This window comes from Aquarana catesbeiana, linkage group LG05 (genome assembly GCF_042186555.1).
Source record: "Aquarana catesbeiana isolate 2022-GZ linkage group LG05, ASM4218655v1, whole genome shotgun sequence".
NCBI classification, from domain to species: Eukaryota; Metazoa; Chordata; class Amphibia; order Anura; family Ranidae; genus Aquarana; species Aquarana catesbeiana.
In genome coordinates this window covers 378,603,826-378,627,433 of record NC_133328.1, presented here as the reverse complement: position 1 = coordinate 378,627,433, position 23,608 = coordinate 378,603,826, and the positions used below count along the sequence as shown (strand labels likewise).

General features: G+C 45.8%; 1 protein-coding gene across 2 annotated transcripts in view; it reads right to left on the bottom strand.

Moving 5' to 3' along the window:
* Positions 1 to 23,608, bottom strand: part of FARS2 (phenylalanyl-tRNA synthetase 2, mitochondrial) — a 649,181-nt gene that overhangs the window by 115,036 nt on the left and 510,537 nt on the right. The gene's annotated exons all lie outside the window — the stretch shown is intronic.

Genomic DNA, 23,608 nt, shown 5'->3' with positions numbered 1-23,608 from the left:
GATTTGGAATTAATAAACAATTTAACCACTTGCCTACTGGGTACTTAAACCCCCCTCCTGCCCAGACCAATTTTCAGCTTTCAGTGCTCTCACACTTTGAATGACAATTACTCAGTCATGTAATACTGTACCCAAACAAATTTTTTGTCCTTTTTTTCATGAAAATAGAGCTTTCTTTTGGTGGTATTTGATCACCTCTGGGTTTTTATTTTGTGCGCTATAAATGAAAAAAGTCCTAAAATTTTGAAAAAAAACACATTTTTCTTTGTTTCTGTGATAAAATTTTGCAAATTATTAATTTATCTTTATAAATTTTGGACACAATTTATACTGCTACATATCTTTGGTAAAAATAACCCAAATTAGTGGATATTATTTGGTCTGTGTGAACGTTAGAGAGTCTACAAGCTGTGGTGCAAATCATAAAACAATGATCACATCTGATGTACTGGTGGCCTATCTCATTTCTTGCGACCCCAACAAGTCAGGAAAGTACAAATACCCCCAAATGACCCAATTTTTGAAAGTAGATAATCCAAGGTATTTAGCAAGATGCATGGTGAGGTTTTTGATGTTGTAATTTTTCCCCCAATTCTTTGCAAAATTAGGATTTGTAATTTTTTTTTTCCACAAAATTGTCATTGTAATAGGTTATTTCTCTCACATGGCATGTGTATAACACAAATGACACCCCAAAATACATTCTGCTACTCCTCCTGAGTATGGCAATACCACATGTGTTGGACTTTTGCACAGCCTAGCCACATAAAGAGGCCCAACATGCAGGGATCACCATCAGGTGTTCTAGGAGCATAAATTACACATGTAACTTGTTGACTAACTATTACAATTTTGAAGGCCCTGGAGCACCAGGACAATGGAAACACCCACAAAATGACCCCATTTTGGAAAGCTAACACCCCAACGAATAATCTATGAGGCATAATGAGTCTTTTGAACGATTCATTTTTTTCCAGAAGTTTTTGGAAAATGTGGGGGGAAAATGAAAACGCATTTTTTTTACACAAAGTTGTCAATTTATAAGATATTTCCAATGCATAGCATGTACATATCAAAAATGACACCCCAGGGAAGCCGCTCTGGATGGCAGCTTGATTCTCCTGCTCTCTCTCAGCCCGTGAAACATGAGCGTATTGGGGACGTTTCGCTGCTTTCACATGGGCAAATCCAGGACCACCAGATCCACAACAGTGAGGGGATCATCTTTACTTCCACTTTTTACTTGCGGAGTTTGCCATGCTTTCATCACCTTCTGAAGACGCAGTGAGTGCCGTCCAGGCTGCAGTTAGGGCATAAAGAGGTCACAGGGAGATATCCAGACGTGACAGTGTCCACCATACATGGTACCAACATATGTTCCTCTCTTTACCGTGTGGAATCAAAAGAGAGAATCTGAAAGGGGTGACAACAACAGTGTGAGATTGCCGGACTGAGAACTCAACGATACACACCCAGCAGACCCGGCCAGAAAGCTGAAGAGGAAGAGACCACTGCAGTTTGGTGCACTGTAGCACCCATCTAATGTGAGTACCCTCCTGGAGGACTTTCTTTTATCCAATAAATGTCCTTGCTATATTACACCATGGAGTTCTTCTGTTTGTTTCTTCTATGAATGTGGATCTTGGCTTTACCTGTGAGGAGTGTTTTGCATCATTGTATCCTGAGTGAGCCCAGGAGTGGCCCCAATGCGTATTCTGACACCGTTTAATTACTGTGTCACATGATTAAAGGTGAGCGCAAGCACATGTGGGGTGTCACGGGAGAGCACATCTTGCTTGTTGTGATTCAGACACCCATCAGGAGAAGCATGATGAACACTTATTTTATGGACACTATTTATTCACGTTTTTTTTTTCTGTGATTTGTATTTGCTGATTATGTTGAACACTTAAATGTCACAGGAAAGTGTTTGGCATTTATATTTATTTTAGCACGGTGCACTTTTCAAAAGTATTACCACGATTGCACTTTTTTCATATGCACTTGGAGATTTATTATATAAAAAATTTGCACTTTATATTTATACATGTACGGTTTCATTAGCATATTTATTATGGTTTAATTTAAATATTTTTACACGGCATCTCTTTTTTTATATGTGACATTGTATTAGCGCGGGCACAATTACTATTTACGCATTAAATTACACGGAATGAAACGTGGTTTAGTGCTTGCAGCTTAATTAATATTAGTTTACTCCGTAGAGGCATTAGTCCATTTGTGGCTCGCAAGAAACCTATACTTCGATCATCTTTACCCTCCACGGACCTCCGGTCCTTCTTTCTGCCGACGGATATGCCTCACAGTGGAATAGACAAAATGGTGCCGGACACCTCCGCGGCCCACTCCCGGACCTCCGCTCGGCTCTCCCCGCCGCCTCATCCACCGCACCTGACATCCACGGACTATGCGCCAGATCCGATGGGTGCCTCAGTCATGTCCTCCCTATCTGGAGCGATGAGTCCTCCCTATGGATCTGCTTCTTATGAGGCAGCACCGCATGGCTTACAGAGCGCCATGACGACCCCCCCTCCAACAATACACACAATGCTCCGATGCATTCCCTCGCTTGCTGAGGACGGCACCAGACCCCTGCTCCCACGGAACTGATCCCGGTTCCCCAACTCTCTCAGACCTCTCTGTGGACTTTCCGGCCCTGCCAGGTCCTATGTACCCAGCCAGCCAGATGCTACAAGAGCCTGTAATGAGTCCAGCACCCCTCTGCCATGCAGAGCTTAAATCACCACCCTCCAAGGCCCAGAGACTGGCCCCCGGCTTCCCCAGAGAACGGGCAGTATCGCCGGCCACCTATGCACAGAAAGTGTGCCCCCCCGATCCCCACCTTCAGGGAGTCGGGACATTAGGGGTCCCCCCGCTTGCTCAGGCACCAACCTGGGCAGAACCATGGGACTCACCGCCAAGACCAACACATCAGGCTCAGGGCCTCGCTACCCTTAGCCCTCAACCCTTACCACCCAGCACATCCCCAGCACAGCAGACCTCAGAGCCAGCCCACCCCCACCCTGCACCCCCACAATGGCAAACATACTTGCAGGCGATCCCCACTAAAGAGGACTTTAGACAACTGATAGAGGACGTAAAGTCCACATGTCGCTCAGAAATAAAAGTGCTCCAGTCAGGCCTTAAACACTTAGCAGATAGAGTGGAAATGGCCGAAGAAGAAATTCAAGAAACTAAGCTAGCGGTCCACAGGGCCCAACTCCAGGGAGCAGACCACCACACCATGTTGAGAGATATGCAACGTCATGTGGAGGACCTAGACAATAGGGGACGCAGAAACAACATTCGAGTGAGGGGGATCCCAGAAGCCGAAGGTCCTGAAGACATACAGAATACCCTACAGGATGTGTTTAACAATCTCCTAGGCGAACCCACCACCAAACACATTGAAATGGACAGAGCCCACCGAGTCCTCCGTCCTAAGAACGCCACCTCACAACCAAGGGACATCATTTGTAGGATCAGTTCCTATCCCCTGAAAGAGGAGATTATGCGGCAGGCTCGACTAGCACGCAAAGTGACTTTCAAAGATGCCCAAGTGCAACTGTACCCGGATCTTTCATGGATCACCTTACAAAACGCAGACTCCTTCAACCCTTACTGCGCACCCTGCAAGACGAAAACATTACCTACCGCTGGGGATTCCCCTTTAGCCTCACAGCTAAAAACCAAGGAAAATCTGACACTTTGCGATACCCGGAAGATCTGCAAGCCTTTTGCGACGACCTAGGAATCTCTGTTCCCCGACTCCCGGATTGGGATCTTGTGATCACACCACCAACACCGCCCACAACTTGGCAGAAGGTCCCTTCATCTAACAGGTCCCAGAACAGGGACGCGTCTTGCAAGAGCACCAAACACAGAAATGGCTGAACTATCCGCAACCCCTCCATGTGTTACCTGTTGTTGGACTATTCTACCATCCGATAATACTGGTGACTCTGCCCTGGACACTACGGCATATCCAGTCCCCCCCTTGCACCCTAGTTTTACTTTTCAGTCTATCTTATGGGCATGTCTCTGTGGAGACTCGAGAGAGTAGGAATTCTCATGCTCACTCACCCCCCTCCTGGTTAAATGACAACGGTTATCGCTGTTTTACAGTTTATGTTTTATATGACCAATTTTGGGCTCCCCTGCATCCACCCGACCGGTCCCTTAGGATCTAATTTGGGAGGATCCCTGGAAACCCGTACCGACCTAGGCCTCACAGCCTCCCAAGGTCGTGAGACAACACTTGTTCGAGTTTCTATGTGTTTACTGTGTGCTAACTACCTTTTTCTCTTTCCACTTTTCTTTCTCCCCTTTTCTTCTTCATCATCGTATGTTTCACCACGAAGCTCATGGAATCTGCCTGGCTCTCCTCCCGAGGTATGCCCACTCCTGGTCCCTGGCTCTCGGAACATCTTCTCCACATCAGGTAAGGCACCCTCCTCCTCTCACTTGACATCATGGCTAAGATTCTATCTCTAAACGTCAACGGCCTAAACTCCAATAAAAAGAGACATCTGGCACTGAGGGAGTTTAGACAGTCTGGAGCGGACATTATTTTTGTCCAAGAGACACACTTTGATAAAGGGGGTTCCCTTTGCATTCGCCTCTAAACAATTTCCCCAAATATACCACTCCTCAGGTCCCCATAAACGAGCAGGGGTTGCCATACTCATTAAACACGGGTCTCCCTTTACTTGCACGGATCACTACAGTGATACTCATGGACACTTTGTCACCCTTCAGGGCCAGTGGCAAACACAGGCAATCACTCTCTGTGTCCTTTATTCCCCCGAATGTCAAACAATATAGATTCCTGTCTAAAATGTTTACTCGCCTCTTTAAATCTGAACACGGGTTACTGGTGGTGGGAGGCGACTTTAATTTAACCTACTCAGCAACTGCGGACTGCCACGTGGTGATCCCCCGGACGTCATCGGCACGAGCCCTCAGGGACTCAAAGTTTTTTCGCCAGCTCTCTAGACGATATGCTCTCTTCGATGCCTGGAGGGCTCTCCACCCAGGCGACCGGCAGTACACGTTTTACTCAGCTCCCCACCAAACACACTCTCGCATCGACTACTTTGTCAACAACTCCACGCTTAGAATTACACGTGAAGCACAGATTCTCCCGATCTCATGGTCTGACCATGCACCTATTTTACTTACACTGGACCTAGACTCCCCCAACTGTAGACCCTACAATTGGAAATTAAAGCGGGGTTCCACCCAAATTTTGAACAATATCTGTATGTATTCTCTTCCTTGCCTAGATGCTGACATGCCGTTTAAAAAAATTTAAATAGCCGTAATTACCTTTTATTTTTCTATTCTTCTTTGCACTTCCTGATTCTCCTCCCGTGGGAGTAGGCGTGTTTCTAGCCTCTCTCAGACTCCTGGGCGGCACAGCATTCACCACATCCAGGAAATAAATGCTTGTGGGCTTCAAATGCCCACAATGAAGATGGAAACCGCCTGCAGTGAATAATATAAGTTATTCTTTCCGACGAAATCTGACACAGGCGGACATATTACACACAATATGTCAGTATGTAATGCTGAGAAGAAAAGTTTGTGAATGAACTCAAAAAAAAAAAAAAAATGATAGATAGGTGGACCCCCGCTTTAAATACATTTCTCCTCCAGCACCTCCCATCGAAAACGGAGTTAACCTCCACTTTAAAATATTATTTTGCTGAAAATAACACCCCCGACATATCCCTTCCTACACTCTGGGAAGCCCACAAGGCAGTACTTCGAGGCAGATGTATGGCACTATCCTCTGCCATGAAAAAAGATGCCCTGACCACAAAACTCCAAACTGAGAAGGAGCTTAGAGCTTTAGAATGCTAACTGCAACGGTCCCCTACCCTATCCCTTCTTAAGAAAATTACAAACCTGCGAACGACCCTAAGCGATTTAGCTATGGGCCGGGTAGAAAAGGCCCTCCTTCAGGTTAAGACAAGTATATTATGATAAGGGCAATAAGGCACACTCCTTACTGGCGAGGAAACTACGAGACATCTCCCACATGACCACGCCCCACCAGATTGAGAACAAGTCAGGCTCCCTACTATCCCACCCCAAAGACATTGCCCATACCTTTGCAGAATACTACAAAGATCTTTACAACAATCCTAACATTCCCAGTAACCCCCTCCCCCCTGACCTCCTCCAGTGCATGCAACAGTACCTCGCACGGAGCGGAGTCCCCCAGCTCCAAGCCTCTGATCTGACAACCCTAAACACACCGATCACTGAGGAGGAAATAGAGCAGACTATTAAATCTCTTCCGTCCCACAAGTCTCCAGGCCCGGATGGACTGCCTTATGAATACTATAAATCCTTCCTCCCCCTCCTACTGCCCCATATGTGCAAACTTTTTAATGCTTTCTTTCGGGACTCTCCCATCCCATCAGACATGCAACAATCATTCATCATTGACTTAGTGGACGTGGTGAACAGGGAGAACTCGGCGTCCTTGCTACTTAGCTTGGATGCCGAAAAGGCCTTTCACCGCCTTGGGTGGCCCTTCCTGTTCGCCACGCTACAATATGCTGGGTTTCAGGGACCTTTCCTGCAGGCTATACAGCACCTCTATTCTAATCCCTCCTCCCAGGTCAGGACTCCCTTTGCCCTCTCCCCCACCTTCTCCGTAACTAATGGTACCCGACAGGGGTGCCCACTATCGCCCCTGCTATTTGCGCTTTGTGTTGAACACTTGGCGGCCTCCATTCGAAGCAACCAAGATATTCAAGGTCAGGGGAAGGGAGTTTAAGATCGCATTATTCGCTGACAACATGATCCTCACCCTGACTCAGCCCAGAATCTCCCTTCCAAATTTACATGCAGAACTTGATCGATACGGAGCCCTCTCGGGTTATAAAATGAATACATCCAAGTCGGAGGCCCTCCCAATCAATATCACGGATACAGAAACTGCACATCTGAAGGCCAACTTCTCCTACCACTGGAAAACCACTTCCTTGAAATATCTGGGAATACACATCACCCCAAAATTCAATACTTTATATCAGGAAAACTTCCCTCCCCTTTTCCGCTCCATTAGAACTCTGCTCTTAAACTGGAAAAAACACCACATCTCCCTACTAGGTCAGATCGCTTCGGTTAAGATGACGATCCTCCCAAAGCTACTTTATCTCTTCCAAACACTACCTATTCCTGTCCCACACAAACACCTGAGAAAACTCCATTCCCCTACCAAGCCACCCAACTACGTGCAATAGCCTCGTGGTTCACTGAAACGGTCCTATAATAAATGGACAGAAATTGAAAAAATCTGGTTAGCCCCGATTCACCCAAATAGCCTACTGTGGAGTGCGAATGAGGGGGTACCTCCCGAGCGCTTATTGGGACCCATGTCCCAGCTTCGCCGCCTCTGGTTCAAGCTATCCCATTCACATGAACTGTCCTCAGAAAGGTCACTTCTGACGTCATTTGTCTGTAACCCCAAAATCCCAGATAGTCTCACTCACCAAATGTCCTATTCATGGACGTCACGGAATCTGTTCCATTATGGAAACCTAGTGGACCCTAGATCACGCAAGCTACTGCCCTACTCTGACCTTCAGACCAAATTTGACCTACCTCATCAAGCATTTTATGGTTACCTGCAAATACGCCACTATGCCCTTGTCCATATCGCCTGACCTGCATTTCTCCCCCCCAACACCTTTTGAAAATCTAATCCTGGCGGGCACTGGCCAAAAAGGTTTAATTTCCAACATCTACAAAATACCAAATGCCTTCCCACTAGAAACCAAAGGTAAACATGCCTATATGATCAAAAGGGAGAAAGCCCTCAATGAGGAACTTCCTAAGGAACAATGGCAGACGATATGGACCCAATCGGCAAAAAGCTCCCTCTGTACTCTATACAAAGAAAACACCTATACAATCCTCCTCTTCTGGTATATGACTCCAGATATCCTCCACACTATATACTCCACTAGCTCTGACCGCTGCTGGCGATGTCAAAAAGATAGAGGTACCCTCCTCCATCTTTACTGGAGTTGCCCACTGATTACTTCTTTCTGGAATATGGTCTAGCAGTTGCTGGCCCGTCTTCTAGAGTTACAGATCCCCATGGCCTCCAAGTTTTTCCTCTTAGGAGTTTTACAGCTAAAGATTCCCACACCTTATAAAAAATTAACACGCCACATCCTCACAGTGGCACGCTGTCTTATTGCCCTAAACTGGAAAAAAAGTCTCCCCCCTACTCCTGAAGCCTTATACGCCAGAATTAAGGATGTGGAGTTGATGGAGAAGATGACGGCCAGGATGCAGGACAGATTGGAGGCTCATGATAAGGTGTGGGAGCTGTGGCATCTTCGGGAGGATCCACCATGACCAGGTAAACGAGCTATTACGATGACCTCTCCCTCTCTCTTCCTTCTTTCCTTTTCCTTTTTCTCTACCTTGAGTACTCTTGTGACTCTCACTACTTTAAAAAGAAGTTGCTTCTTGAGATTGTAAGATATTAACACACATACACCATCTTCAGACACGTGACCATTACTGTCTTAGAATTTAATATATGTAGCCTCTAGTAAATAGAGAAATGTTATACGATGTGATTTGCAACTGTCTTTTATTGTTTTCTACATATTTTGTATTCCTGTAATACAAACATATTAATAAAAATGTTATTTGGAAAAAAAATGACACCCCAAAATACATTCTGCTACTCCTCCTGAGTATAGCAATACCACATGTGTGGGACTTTTTCACAGCTTAGCCACAGAGAGGGCCAACATGCAGGGAGCACCATCAGGTGTTCTAGGAGCATAAATTACACATCTAACTTGTTGACTACCTATTACACTTTTGAAGGCCCTGGAGCACCAGGACAATGGAAACCCCCACAAATTGACCCCATTTTGGAAAGCTAACACCCCAATGTATAATCTATGAGGCATAATGAGTCTTCTGAACGGTTCATTTTTTTCCAGAAGTTTTTGGAAAATGTGGAAAAAAAAAATGAAAACGCATTTTTTTACACAAAGTTGTCCATTTAAAAGATATTTCCAACGCATAGCATGTACATAGCTAAAATGACACCCCCAAATACATTCTGCTACTCATCCTGAGTATGGTGATACCACATGTGTGAGACTTTTACACAGCCTGGCCACATACAGAGGCCCAATATGCAAGGAACACCATCAGGCATTCTAGGAGCATAAATTACACATCTCATTTCTCAACCACCTATTACACTTTTGAACCAGGGCAATGGGCACATACAGAGGCCCAAAATGCAAGGAACACCGTCAGGTGTTCTAGGGGAAACATAGCATGCACATACCAAGAATTACACCCCAAAATACATTCTGCTGCGTAAAGGGTAAACAAAAGATTACCTGTGGTTTTAGTATTGCAGTTGTCCACAGGAGGATAGCACTGGTCCAGGCAGCAGGCAGGGACTTGGTCAGCAAAAGTGAACGCAATTGTCCAGGCAACAGGCAGGAATACTGTTCATAGTCAGTAAAGGGCATCAGGCAGGTATACTGTCCATATCCATCCAGGGTCAGTGCAGGCAGAGATTGTCAGCAGTGCCAAAATATTGGTCCTGGTAGTAGGCAGGAACATGGTCCATGTGGTGTGGTCAGTTTATGAGACAGGCAGAGGCATGATGGCAGAAGTCCTACAAGCAGCAGGCAGAAGTCGGGCCTCGTTCAGGACAGAATGGGGACAGGGGTAGAGGCTTCTCCCACCCAAATCTCTTTGAAGCCTCTGAGTCTCCAGACCCTGATCTAGGAATGAGAAAACAAAAAAAAAAATGTTTTCTTCATCCAGAAAAACATTTCTGGAGCCCCTCACATATGTGAGACCCCTGTGTTATGGATCCCACTAGTCCAGTAGCAGGGTACAAGATCAGTCCAAGAGGCAGGCAAGAGGCATGGTCAAACAGTCCAGGGTCAGTTCCAGATCAGAGGTATGTACAGAATCGGTAGGAGGAAGTGTGGTCGAATAACAAGCCAGGGTCAGTTCCAGATCAGGCAGAGGTATGTACAGAATCGGTAGACAGAAGCATGGTCGAATAACAAGCCAGGGTCAGTTCCAGATCAGGCAGAGGTATTTACAGAATTGGTAGGCAGAAATGTGATCGAATAACAAGCCAGGGTCAGTTACAGAGCAAGCAGAGGCATAAGGGGTGTAAAGGTAAATGGCTGGAAGTGAGGGTTATGGTTACCATACTTCACTAATAATTTACTGAAGTATGGTAACGGCGGAAACAGTCAACTATGCAGAGGCCTGGTTCTGAAGGACATTGGGGACAAGAATAAATGGTGTCTCTTCTCACTCCTCCTTTAGTGCACAGCCGACATTTTTTCGGACATACAGAATGTGAGGCCCAAAAAAATCTTAAACTCCTCCACTATTAGGGCTCTCCACTCATAGGGACGGGCATAATAGGACGCTGGGTTACTTGTTATGAATTGTTGGGCATATAGGTTGCACTGGGCCACAATCTATGCAAGCATGACCTCAGTAAAAATAAGGTGGAAAAAATCTTTTGGTGAAAAATTTTCTGTGTCCACCTGGACTCCTGGCTGGGCAGTGAAAGGGGGAATGTTAGCTTCTCCTGAATTAGGAGGAAGCCACAAGGGGTTCTGAAGGGAATAGGGAAGGCTGGCATGGGACCTAACCCTTTGGGACTGAGGTGACACCCCACTGGTACTTGGCCTTTCTTGCCGAGGTACTGGTGCTGGTGGATGGCGCTGCAGTGCTGGTGGATGGTACTTCCTCCTCACCAGAACGCCTTCGTCTGGCAGGCGGGCTCTCATCTCATAGGGAAGGCTGGCATGGGACCTAACCCTTTGGGACTGAGGTGACATCCCACTGGTACTTGGCCTTTCTTGCCGAGGTACTGGTGCTGGTGGATGGCGCTGCAGTGCTGGTGGATGGTACTTCCTCCTCACCAGAACGCCTTCGTCTGGCAGGCGGGCTCTCATCCTCCTCTGAGGCTGTCAGTGTTCCACTGCTTAGGACAGGCTCGTAGTCCACGTCAGACTCAGAATCTGAATTTGAGGAATCAGAAGCGGAGAGCTCCCCGTTGCTCTCGCAAGAATATTGTACTCCTCCTCAGCTGTAAATGATTTTCTAGCCATTGTTGATGGGCACTGGTGACACTGATGACAAAAGGCACTGATGACACGTGAAATCGATGACAAATGGCACTGATTACACGTGACACTGATGACAGATGGCACTGATTACACGTGACACTGAGGAAAGATGTCACGTGACACTGATGAAACATGGCACTGATGTGGCAGGTGACACTGACAGGTGGCACTGGTGAAAGATGGCGCTGACAGATGGCACGGATGACAGATGGCACTGACAGATGGCACTGATGACAGATGGCACTGTGACATTAACAGTGATGAGCACTGTGACAACCAATGGCACTGATGTGGCACTGTATGGGCACTATTTGGGCTCTGGTTTACTGTGTTTTTACTGTACTGTACTTTGAAAACGGTTGGCACTCACAGATCTGCAGCTACGAAGCTCTCCCTCCTCACACGCAGTCTCTGTATAAGGAGGGAGAGCTGGCACTGATAGATGATCTCATGTGTTTACATTTGAGATTATCTCTCATTGGACATTCTGATCGAGTGGTAAATGGCCACTGTGATTGGCCATTTACCACGATCTGTGATTGGCTGTGTCCAAGGTACACGGCCAACACAGATTTCCCCCCGATGCGAGCCCTCGGCGGCACGCAGGGAACAGGGAAGCAGGAGGACATCCATGGATGTCCTCTCGGCAATTAAGCCCCGCGCTGTAGCCGTCTTTCGGCTATAACGCGGGCAGGGAGTGGTTAATCATCAATATAAACTAGATATTTATTCAGTGACATGCCTCATATAAAGTCTCATTCTTTCCTCTTCCTTTTTTGTTTAAACTGATAATAACTTGGCCTTTATTCTAGTCACCAGCAAATGTTTTTTTCCAGCTTTTTACAACTTAATTTTTAGCTAGAGATCCTGCCAGTAACACACTTTCAAATCCTGTGTGCTCTTACTCATTGTTTATCTGTGCAGGAGCAGTGCTTGCACGCTAGGTTGGTCACCCATGTGTAAAAAACTAGAGGCAAGTGAACAATGTACCTGCAATTTCTGTCTGGGTCCACAGATTAAGCATAAGTAGTAGACCCAGATAATAGCTAAGGGGTTTATGTGCACACGTAGGATGTGAAACAAATCACTGTTTAAACAAGAGTGGTGCACATGCATTGATTTCAAGAAACAAGGACAAGCCTAAAAACTGATCAGATAAATGATTAGTGGCAGCTCAGCAGGTGCTTAGTGCATATTTTCATACTATTAGTCAAAAAATCACCCAGAAATACATCACACCCTTTTTAGGATTATACTATATATTCTATCATTATGGATCCAAAACTGCACAGCATTTAAAGCAGTTAGCCCTTCATCTGGTGATAACTTATGAGGAAGTAACTCTGCATGGAATGTTGTGCAGGGAGAGAGCAAAACTTCAGCCTGTACAGCCTAAAGATGACATCACTATCCCAGATATTATCTTGAACCCAGGAATCTGAGAAGGCCTGACAGACATTACCACACTTAAAGAAATTGGGGTGCCCCATCACTAAGAAATGGGCTTGGAGCTGTGCTTTGCTGGCTTGGGAATCCAGTGCTCATGGCGAAAGGGGTGCCGGGCTTAGATTTGAAAGGAGGCCTGGGAGGCAAAAACATGCTGTTACCACCAACGACATCCTTGATAAAAGAATGTCTCCAAGGAGACATTGACCGGCAAAGGGCATATGTGTCAAGCACTTTTTACTTGCTGATTAATGGAATACCGTAAGGCAAAAATTTGGAAAAAATTCCAGCTGCTGGAGGACAGAAGGGTCCATGAAAATAGAACTGGGGTCACAGGCCATACAATTAGACCAGATCACAAGGCTCTCCCACATCTCCATGGAGGCAACAACAGGCGGCATGGCAGGGCCTACCAGCGCACAAGAAACCTTAAAGAGGGACTCGAATTTCTTGTCCTCTGTGTCCTTAAAGATTGGGAAATCATCAAGGGGAACCGTAAGGAACAAACTGAAGCAGGTAATGCAAGGATCCACAGAAGAAACCTCCCATTTTTCATAAAACTCCTCTTCCATATAGTATTGTTGCAAAAAGTGTTTTAGAGGTATAAAAGCCTTTTCAGGATGTGACCAGTCACTGTATAAAGCCTCCTTCACCACAGAGTGCATAGGATGCCTTCTTAGAGCTGATACAGGTAACTTTTTGTTGGATGGAGTTTGGATGCTCCAACGTTAAACAGTAGCACACCTCATCCACCAGCACAGATATGGTATTTGGGTTTTGGAGGGAGAGAACAGCCAAAATTATTTCATCTTGCGTAGATTCCTCTGAATCAGAAGAAAATGCTCCCTCTTCCCTTTAATTGGGTAACAAAACCTCCACCTCCTCCTCTTTGTTCTGCAGCAGGACAGGACCCAATTTGGAGCTTGAGAGAGAACAAGGTGAAAAAACCAGATGGTGTCTCTTACGGCTTAAAGTTTCTAGAATGGCAAGGAGTTTGTCCAAATATTATGCCATAAAGGCAGAAAATTCCTCTCTGCTCAAACAGGAGGAATGGGGAAACGCCTAAAAAACTAAAGAGTAAGAAGAGGCAGAAATAATCATGCTGTCCGAAGATGGGTCTCACTGGCAGACAGTTTGCCTGAAAGCCCCTTAATTCAATCCTCCTTCCATTTATTATCCTCCATAACGGTGGGAAAAAACCCTTAAGGATACTCACTACAGTGTAGTATGGTTGGGTGAAACTTTACCTATTTTTTAAAAGGTACAATAGTACCATGGTATATACAGTACTCAGCATAAATGAGTACATCCAAACAGATTTGTCAGAAAACCTTTACTTTCCTTTCAGAATCAACATTTTATATGGGACACTATACTACAAAATACTCCCACGAATGCGGGCCATTGATTGCAACCAAGATTTGTTAATTTTCACACACAAAAAAGTATTTTTCCTAATAAATTCATTCAAGACCATGTTGCAAAAATGAATACACTCCAATGAAAGTCTTAGACAACAAAATCATAATTAACAAGAATTCAGCTACAGGTGAGTCTAATTATTCATTAATTAATTACAGGTGTCCAGCAGACAGTTGATTATAAAAGGGCATTGTTTTAAGGGGTTGCAAAGGTTCAGGGTTTTAAAAAAACAACAACAAACGTGTCATACTTACCTTCGCTGTGTAGTTGGTTTTGCACAGAGTGGCCCTGATCCTCCTCTTCTGAGGTCCCTCAGTGGCACTTCTGGCTCCTCCTCTTCTCAAGTGTCTCGTCAGAGAAGCTCTCTCCTTTGGGACACCCGTGCGGGCGCGCTCCCATGTCCTGCTTCTGCGTCTATTGACACAGAAAGCAGGACTCAGCCCTGCCCCCTGCTGCTGGTGTCGGGAAGCTGCATTTCAATGATGGCATCATGAGTTCACAGATGTACTGCTCTATATTGAAAGAGAAGATGCTACCATCAGTCCGTGCCCTTGGTCGACATGCACTTTTCGAACATGACAATGAACATGACAATGATCCAAAAAATATATCTAAGGCCACAGGGTCAAGTACTATATGTCTCCTGATCTGAACCCAATCAAACATCTATGGGGAATTCTGAAGAGACAAGTTGAGCATCACTCTCCATCCAGCATCCAGGCTCTAATAGGTCGTTCTTGAAGAATGGAAAAAAATACATGTTACAATATGCTGCCAACTTGTTCATTCCATGCCCAGAAGACTTGTTTTTGTCCTTTCAAATCATGGAGGTCATACAAAAAAATAGATGTATTCATTTTTGCACCAACTAATTTGAGTAAAACTGAAGATATTGTAATCTAAGTTATATTATTAACCTTACTTTCATGTATTGAGCTATACAAATGTTCTAAAAAAGTCAGTTTTGTCAAAATTTTGGAAATTGTTCTAGTGTTCGTTGAGATATTGATTAAAATCTTACTTTTCAAAAGAGGTGTACTCATTTATGCTGAGCATTGTATGCGTTTTTATTTAGTATGAATAAACAGTGCATTAAAGGTGATTACTCTTCAGTCTTCTGGTTATTATTAATATATCTTTGCATTAATTAAGTCAAAACTGTTTGCAAGGTTTATTATTAATTTGTACCAGGGACTTCAGACCTTAGAGATGAGGATGAGTCATTTAAATAATAGTAGGGGTCAAACAGTTCAATAGGGAAACTAAGATGGTGTCAGTGTTGCCAACCTACCAGATTGAAATTTACTGGCACAACACCCAAAATTTACTGGCACCACCAAGTTTTTACTGGCATTTCACAATAGTTCCAAAATTACATTTTTAGGTGTAAATTTCAGTATTTAGGCTACAAACAAGTACGCTAGGCAAATAGCAATGTGATCTAAGGTAGATATTAAGGTAAAAAAACATATTTTTGTTATTTTCGACATAATAAGGAATTATCTAGTCCAATCACCTCCTGCCTCCATCACCTGTCACCATCACCCCCTGCCACCACCCCCCTCTGCCACCATCCCCCTCTGCCAGACTGCCTCCATCCCCCTCTGCCACCATCACCCTCTGCCAGACTGTCACCACCCCCCTCTGCCACCATCCCCCTCTGCCACCAACACCACCTGCTCCAGTCCATCCCCCTCTGCCACCATACCCCTCTGCCAGACTGCCACTACCCCCCTCTGCCACCATCCTCCTCTGCCACCATCCCCCTCTGCCACCATCATACCCTGCCACAATCCCCCTCTGCCACCATCATACCCTACCTTCACCCCCTCTGCCACCATCACCCTCTGCCACAATTCCCCTCTGCCAATATCATACCCTGCCTCCACCCCCCTCTGCCACCATCACCCTCTGCTACCATCGCCCCCTGCCACCACCCCCCTTTGCCACCATCCCCCTCTGCCAGACTGCCTCCATCCCCCTCTGCCACCATCCCCCTCTGCCACCAACACCACCTGCTCCAGTCCATCCCCCTCTGCCACCATCCCCCTCTGCCACCATCATACCATGTCTCCACCCCCCCTCTGCCACCATCACACCCTGCCTCCATCCCCCTCTGCCACCATCACCCCCTGCCACCACCCCCCCTCTGCCAGACTGCCTCCATCACACCCTACCTCCATCCCCCTCTGCCACTATCCACCTCTGCCACCATCACCACCTGCTCCATCCCCCTCTGCCATCATCACCCCCTGCCACCATCCCCTCTGCCACCATCATACCCTGCCACAATCCCCCTCTGCCACCATCATACCCTGCCTTCACCCCCTCTGCCACCATCACCCCCTGCCACAATTCCCCTCTGCCACCATCACACCCTGCCTCCATCCCCCTCTGAAACCATCACCCCCTGCCACCATCCCCCCTCTGCCAGACTGCCTCCATAACACCCTACCTCCATCCCCCTCTGCCACCATCACCACCTGCTCCATCCCCCTCTGCCATCATCACCCCCTGCCACCATCCCCTCTGCCACAATCATACCCTGCCACAATCCCCCTCTGCCACCATCATACCCTGCCTTCACCCCCTCTGCCACCATCACCCCCTGCCACAATTCCCCTCTGCCACCATCATACCCTGCCTCCACCCCCCTCTGCCACCATCACCCTCTGCTACCATCACCCCCTGCCACCACCCCCCTTTGCCACCATCCCCCTCTGCCAGACTGCCTCCATCCCCCTCTGCCACCATCCCCCTCTGCCACCAACACCACCTGCTCCAGTCCATCCCCCTCTGCCACCATCCCCTTCTGCCACCGACCCCCTCTGCCACCATCATACCATGTCTCCACCCCCCCTCTGCCACCATCACACCCTGCCTACATCCCCCTCTGCCACCATCACCCCCTGCCACCATCCCCCCTCTGCCAGACTGCCTCCATCACACCCTGCCTCCATCCCCCTCTGCCACTATCCCCCTCTGCCACCATCACCACCTGCTCCATCCCCCTCTGCCATCATCACCCCCTGCCACCATCCCCTCTGCCACCATCATACCCTGCCACAATCCCCCTCTGCCACCATAATACCCTGCCTCCACCCCCCTCTGCCACCATCATCCTCTGCCACCATCACCCCCTGCCACCACCCCCCCTCTGCCATCATCCCCCTCTGCCAGACTGCCTCCATCCCCCTCTGCCACCATACCCCTCTGCCACCAACACCACCTGCTCCAGTCCATCCCCCTCTGCCACCATCCTCTTCTGCCACCGACCCCCTCTGCCACCATCATACCATGTCTCAACCCCCCCCTCTGCCACCATCACACCCTGCCTCCATCCCCCTCTGCCACCACCCCCCCTCTGCCAGACTGCCTCCATCACACTCTGCCTCCATCCCCCTCTGCTACTATCCCCCTCTGCCACCATCGCCACCTGCTCCATCGCCCTCTGCCATCATCACCCCCTGCCACCATCCCCTCTGCCACCATCATACCCTGCCACAATCCCCCTCTGCCACTATCATACCCTGCCTTCACCCCCTCTGCCACCATCACCCCCTGCCACAATCCTCCACTGCCACCATCATACCCTGCCTCCATCCCCCTCTGCCACCATCCCCCCTCTGGCAGACTGCCTCCATCACACCCTGCCTCCATCCCCCTCTGCCACTATCCCCCTCTGCCACCATCACCACCTGCTCCACCCCCCTCTGCCACCACCCTCCTCTGCCACCATCCCCCTCTGCTACCATCCCCCTCTGCCACCAACACCACCTGCTCCAGTCCATCCCCCTCTGCCACCATCACCTTCTGTCACCGTCGGCTGGGCTGTCACTCTGTCCCAGACTCCTCCCGGTCCCCGTAGACTCTGGATAGCCTGGTCCTGGATGCAGGGCTCCTCCATTCTGCCGGCGCGTGCTGCTCAGCCTCCGAGTCCTGCTGCTCCAGTGCTCAAGGTTAGTGTTACAGATTTTAAATGTCGGCGCGCCTGGCGGATGTGCTAATATATCACTCGCCTCGCCACCAGTAAAGCGCGCCAGCGCCGCCCAGCCTCTGTGAGATCCGCCCCCCACCGGCCAAATAGAGGATCTGCTCGGCAAGCTCCGGAACTGCGCATGTGCAGTTCCAAGCCGATCCGATCTAGGCTATTTTTTACTGGCACATTCCCGCTACTACGGACATTTACGGGCGGGGAAAAAAGTGCCCGTTTTTATGGGCTGCCCGTAAAAATATGGGCGGTTGGCAACACTGGATGGTGTTCCAACAACAAGTCTCTCCTTCAGGTTAAAAAAACTGGTTAAATATAAACCACTGACAACATAGAGCGCTGTGTTCTATTATCCTCAGAAAATTAGCTTCATTCTTTGGCTGCAGGTGGGTGGCACTTGGAAGAGAGAGGGAAGGCACCAAATGACAGCCAACCACTAAAGCCATAGTAAACACTGGTAGTGCAAGTCTGGACCCAGGTTGGTACAGGCAAAAGAAGATGCATCTTAAGGAAAAACATTGGCAGGCCCGAGCATTACTGCAGCAGAAGAGGAGTATACCAAGCATCAGTACCTCAATGCTCCCCTGATATATCCCTTTCCCTGTAAAGAAAGATGTTTCAATTTCACTGCACCATTTTTTTTATTTTTTATTCAGCTTCAACATAAGAAAAATATATAATCATTCCTGGTATCCCCCCAAAAAAACGAAGGCATGATTGGCAATGGGACATACAAAGGGTTGGATTTTAAACAAAACAGGTCCTTTACTTACAAACCAGCAAACACATGGCCACAACATTTAATGGGGAATGTGGACCCTCCACATCATTCGCTTCACAAATTCCCCCCCTCCCCAAAAGGGTCTTCAGAGACTGGATAACACCAGCATGGATTGCAACTGCCCTGGACATGAATAGCACCCTGCCACTTATTCTACACACTGCAAAATGTGCCAAGGAGGAGCACCTAACTTAGGATCCTGTACCCGAAGCAATAATAGTTGGAGCAGAAATCTGAAAAATAAAATGAATCAGAAAAAGTAATCTCTTAATCACTTCAGCCCCGGAAGATTTGACTGCTCAATAACCAGGCCATTTTTTTGCGATTCGCCACTGCGTCGCTTTAACTGACAATTGCCCAGTGGTGTGACACTGTGCCCAAACAAGATTGAGGTCCTTTTTTTCACACAAATATAGTTTTCTTTTGGTGGTATTTGATCACCTCTGCGGTTTTTATTTTTTGCACTATAAACAAAAGAAGAGCAACAATTTTGAAATAAACACAATATCTTTTACTTTTTGCTATAATAAATTTCCCACATTTAAAAAAAAAATTATTTTTTTCCTCAGTTTAGGCCAATATGTATTCTTCTACATATTTTTGGTAAAAAAAAACGTAATAAGTGTATATTGATTGGTTTACGCAAAAGTTATAACGTCTACAAAATAGGGGATAGATTTATGGCATTTTTATTAATATCATTTTTTTTTTTTACTAGCGGCGATCTGCGATTTTTATCAGGACTGTGATATTGTGGCGGACAAATTGGACACTTTTGACACATTTTTGGGACCATTGACAATCATACAGCAATCAGTGCTATAAAAATGCACTGATTACTGTATAAATGTCACTGGCAGGGAAAGGGTTAACACTAGGGGGCGATCAAGGGGTTAACTGTGTTCCTTGACTGTGTGTTCCAACTGTAGGGGGGATGAGACTGACTAGGGGAAGAGAGAGATCGGTGTTCATACTTTGTACACGATCTGTCGCCTCTCCCCTTCTGGCCATCAGCGATGCACGTGCGCCGCTAGTGGCCAAAAGGCGAAACGACGTAAGGCAACATTGATTTGCCCAGCCGAGCCAACCTGCCGCAGTAAAACTGCGGCGGCTGGTCTGGAAGTGGTTAATAACCCAGTTGTCTATGAATAAGACTATGTCCTGTACTGTATAATCAAGAAAACTAACTCTAGAGCCGTTTTTACTGAAAATATGGATTTGATAAACCTGTGCGCTAATATTGTGTGACAAAGATTAAACAACCACCATTTTATTCTCCAGGGTTTTTCCTTTCAGAAAACATATATTAGGGGTTAAACTAATCTTCAGGCCTAAAATGTTAATTTTAACATGTGCTCAAAATACACAAAACAGATCTGGCAGCAAAAGGGTTAAATGCATGAAGATATTAAAGAGAATATTTGATGCACACTTAGTAACAAAAAATATAAGGATACTAGATATTGTAAAGGCTGAATTATATTTCCTTTCTTTTCATTTTGGTTTACAAAATCCTACTGCTTTTCTAGTATCAGATGCTGCTATTTAAGTCTGATGCTGCTGTCACCACCTATGATGTGAAATTTCCAAATCACACTTTAAGTCTGCATCTGGTGTACAGGGGATGTCTGTATTACTGGTGACACATCCTGGGAGCTCTCATAAACAAGAACACATTGTCACTAGATAAAATAGAAGGCATTTCGGCTCTAGGCTCCCTGCAGAAGGTGATTTTTGACTGCAGTTTCAGTTATTATGTTAAATATCCCCTACAGTACCACATATGTCTATCATGGGGAAAATCCCAAAAAAGTGATGGCATTATTTAGCATATTGAATTAGACATATTCATTTTGTATTTACACCACTAACATTTAGTCAGGTTAGACATTAAATAAATAATTCTCAGAGACTACTGACACTTACAGAACTGTCTCCAGTACAGGAAAAACTTTTTTTTAGACTTTGATAAAGTGAAGATGGATTAGCAGACCTGTCAGTTTTTATTGGTGACTTTATTGCTAAAACTGACAGGGTTTACAACCCTCTCTTACTAAAATGAAAAAAAAAAACAATTTTTCTTTTAGTTCTGCTTTAAAGAGGATGTAAACCCGAATTATGAAATTTGAGCTAGGCACATATGTCTGCAGTGTTTTCTTATCCCTCTTCAAAGCACTAAATCCTGTGGCTTTCTCCTGCTCCATTCTTCTGAGATCAGCATGATAACTTCTGACAAGTTCTCCGACACATGATAAAATCAGCCAGAATTTTGTGTCAGGGTGGGTGCTATAAATAGATTAGCAGAAAGCTGCTCCACTCACAGCACAGCTCTGAAAGTCTGCCTATCTGGAGGGGGGGTATGTGGCTTTCCTCCAATCAGCAGTCTCTCAGTGTAATCCAACACTACACTGCTACTGCTGAATGAGGAAGTGAACAATGTGCACATTCTAAACAGTATATACAGGTAAAGAAAGCAGATATACATGTAAAATTTATGTAGGGAGATTTGTTTCATCTCTGTGTATCATCTGAGGCTGTTCACTTCACTGGGTATTTGAGAGGGTTTACATCCACTTTAAGGTCTGGCTCACACTATTGTGGTTCTGTAAGCTGCATTTGCACGGGCATGGCAGCCCATTCATTTGGGCTGCTGTGCCTGAGATTCATGCAGGAAAAAGGGTTCCTGCACTATTTTTAAAATGCAGCGGCAATTCTCCAACCCGAAAACGCACTGCGTTTTTAGATGCGAGGGGGTGTCATTAAGAATGAATGCCAGCCTTGTGCGTTTTTAAAGTGCAGCACATTTTGGCTGTGGGTGGTTGCAGGTGTGGGAACAGGTGTGATTCCTGCATCTGCAATAGTGTAAACCAGGCCTAAGACAAGATCTTAAAATTTCTGTATAATACATAATCCATTTATTGAACCCTGGTATGTTTTCACATCTGCCACTTTCACTGTCTGGGTGAAGCTTCATTTTATGTCGCTCCTGCTTCCAACCTGAGCAGCTAATTGAACTTTAGTGCAATATCAGATAGCCTGCAACAAATAAGACAACTTGCAATCATTTTTTCATGGTGCCCTTACATCCATGGCCAGATTTCAGTGGATACAATTGAATAGGATTGTATCTGTTAAGTCAACAAGGGCTGAGTGCAGGTTTATCATTATATCAATATTTTTTTTTGTCATGTTCAGGATTCACAATGTTTTTTATTGCCCCTATATGACACCTAGCTGAAGCATTAGGATTGAGGGAGATCAGCATGACATTATCAGACAGATTGTAATGGCTCAGCAGTTGGTAATGAACTGGAAACACTAGTGGGGGGGATCTCATTGCTGGTTTTGCAGAAAATAACAAGCCAGGATGGAATTCGTCATGCCGGGATCTTGCCAGCAACCACACAAAATAGAAATCAGCTTGCCTTTAATCCAATCAACAGTGGGTGGTACAGGCAGGAATTTATGGGAACAACAGTGAGAGAATGTAGCAAAGGTATATTAACAAACTGAAAAGAAAAAAAAAAACCTGCTTGCTATTTGTATTATCCTCATTATATACAACAGTATTCAATCTACAGTAATATTCAACAATTTATAAACAGAAAAGTCAGTGCTACTACCCATACAACACATAGATAGCAGAGCTCCCAGGTGCTCGATCCACAGTTGCTGGCTCAGTAGAGTAATGTAGAAAAAATGATCTGCACTCCGGTTGTTGCTCTTACAATTTCTTCATTTTATTGAAAAGCCACAGTGGACAAATGCAGATTAAGTCAGTTGATGCTTTTCAACCAATAAGGCCTTAGTCATAACCATTAGTTATGACTAAGGCCTTATAGGCTGAAACGCGTCTACTGACTTAATCTGCATTTGTCCACTAGGGCTTTTCAATAAAATGAAGAAATTTTAAGAGCAACAACCGGAGTGCGGATCATTTTTTCCACAATATTCAACAATTTCCTAGATAACAAAAAATTTATAGCAGAGAACAAGTGAAAACATTCAATGACCTAATAATTCTATTCAGTAAATGCAATGCTAAAGGGCATGCAAATAGCTGTGGTTGGGGGTGGTAAAAAAAGGCAGTTGAGGGACTGCCACATCATACATACTAGGAGGCAGTATTTTACTGAGGGTGCATGAAAATTGCAAGATTCAGTGCATGCATAGACATATCATTCTTCTTAGCATTCCTGCACACATGCGAGGGATGCATGTGCACAGATGTTGCAGGTCATTCCCCCCGATGCCAGAAACTAACAGCATCTAAGCATATGTGCCGACCCCCCCCCCCATACATGTGCAGACATAGGGCAGATACCTGCGGCAAATTTGCACACGCATATGATTTTCAGAGATAGTGGTGCAGAAAAAAGGGGAATGATGCCATGCTGAAGTTTTTTCTAGGAATTTTATATTCCTAGTGTAAAATTCCTGATGTTTACCCACCTTTACGGAGGGAGATATGTTGAAACTCTCTTGCAAAGCTCCAAGCGCTGCTGTTATCTAGCACATCCAAATAGCATGTTCCCCACTGCTCACTATGGTTCCTCCTGAAGACTCCTATGTTACTACAGGAAACACTGGTGACTAAGGGTTTGGCAATAGGAACTAAAATCTAAACACTAGAAAGTGCAGGACAAGCAGTGGTGCTTGGAGGTCTGTAAGAGAGTTGGGTTTCAGCAGTATTCTCTTTCAGGCAAACTCATGATGTGAAAGAAGCTATTATGAAGCAATAGGTACCATTAACTTCTCTCCCCTAAAACCAAGGGCACCAGC